Source organism: Galeopterus variegatus, unplaced genomic scaffold, assembly GCF_000696425.1.
Source record: "Galeopterus variegatus unplaced genomic scaffold, G_variegatus-3.0.2 Scaffold16611, whole genome shotgun sequence".
Classification (NCBI taxonomy): Eukaryota; Metazoa; Chordata; class Mammalia; order Dermoptera; family Cynocephalidae; genus Galeopterus; species Galeopterus variegatus.
The window spans coordinates 2390-3974 of NW_007742722.1; positions in this window are offsets into that span (position 1 = coordinate 2390).

Here is a 1585-nt window from a genome sequence, read left to right on the forward strand (position 1 = left end):
TGACATCCCTTTCACTAGGGGACGTTTGTAATACTCTTGGTCTGGCCGTCTCCTCTCCTCATCTGTCCTCCTGTCCCCTCCGGGGCCCTCTGGGCTGTGAGCAGTGTCACCCTCATCTTCTTTTCTCCTTTCGGGTCTCCACGGTGATCTCTCCTCCTGCCACGGTCTCACTCATTCCTCGGTTTGTACACCAGGTGTCGGCACGCACAGCCTCGTGTTGTGCTGTGGTCGCCTCTCTCTGAGTGGCAGGTTACTGGTCCTTAAGCCCACAGTGGCTGTTGCTGTCACCTTCTGCAGTTTGCTCTTCACGAGGAGTCGCCCACTGTCAGGGCCCTGCTGGGTCTTGCTCTCTGGCCGCTCAGGAGTTTCTTTCTTTTGTCTGTTACTGGGGCTCAGGTCCAGGTGCTGTTCACTTCCCAGGGGTGACCATAAGTGTCACAGGTCCAGTGGTCACTGGCTCTGTGGACAGTTTGCTCGTCTCCTGCCAAGATTCCTGGAGGAAACCTTTCCGTCCCCAGCTCTTTGGGGCAAAGGCCAGTGTCCTCCGGACTTGGGCTGCAGGTCCTCGACCGTGTGTCTCTCTCTGGGGCTGGTCAGGGGTTGGCCAGCCAGCAGGACCTTGGGGAATCTCAGGGGGTGGCACTGCCCTCCTGCGCAGGGGCCTGTGGGTCTCTGTGGGTCATGCTCCCTCCAAGAAGGGGAAGGGACCCTCTCGTAGCTGGGTCCCGGCCTTACTCCCCGGCCGCAGGGAAGCCTGCCTGGGGCTGAATTGCAGTGGACAGGGGAGGGCACCTGGACATTTTCAACCTGCCGTTTTTCCAGAATTCTCTGCTCTGCTGATGTCGCACGGCTGACATTTTGTTCTGCTTCTACTTCCGTCCTCAGCGTCCTTCGTTCACGCCTCCTCTCGCTCTGTCCTCCACCCGTCTCTGCAGGAGACAGTTGTTTTCTCTCTTTCCGTCTCCTGAAGAGCCAGCTGTCGCCTCTGAGGACGGCCTCCTGTTCCTCCTGCACGATCTTCAGCTGTTATTCACGTCGCTTTGCTCTTCTTTACGTTCTGGTTTTGCTGTTATTACTTTTAGTATTGATTTGAACAGTTGCTTCATTTATTTTTTGTTTCTAATGCATACGAAGCTAAATTTTTTTCTAAGTACAACAAAATCCACCTTTCCCTGCGCCCAGCGTGTTGTGACACAGATTGCTGCCACTGTCTGTGGCCGCGGCACCCGGAACACGCCCAGTCCTGTCCGACATGGATTGCTACCGGTACTATTTATTTTGAGATCGTTCTTAAGTTCCTTTTTAACAAAGAATATACACTGTCAGTTCTTAGAATCTGCAGGTGCTTCCCTTCTGATCTGTGCCTGAGAAGCCTTTGTAAACATGTCATACTTGCTTGAAACTCACTTGGGGTCTCCGCCGGTTTCATATTTCCATAAACACCTGTTACATCAGATTTATTGTTCGCATCTTTTATGTCTTATACTCTCAAACATTTTTGTCTCCTTGATCTGTTTCTGAGAGATCTCTGTTAAATAATCTCACTGTGGTTGTTGATTTCTCAAGTTCTACTTAAATTCCATTA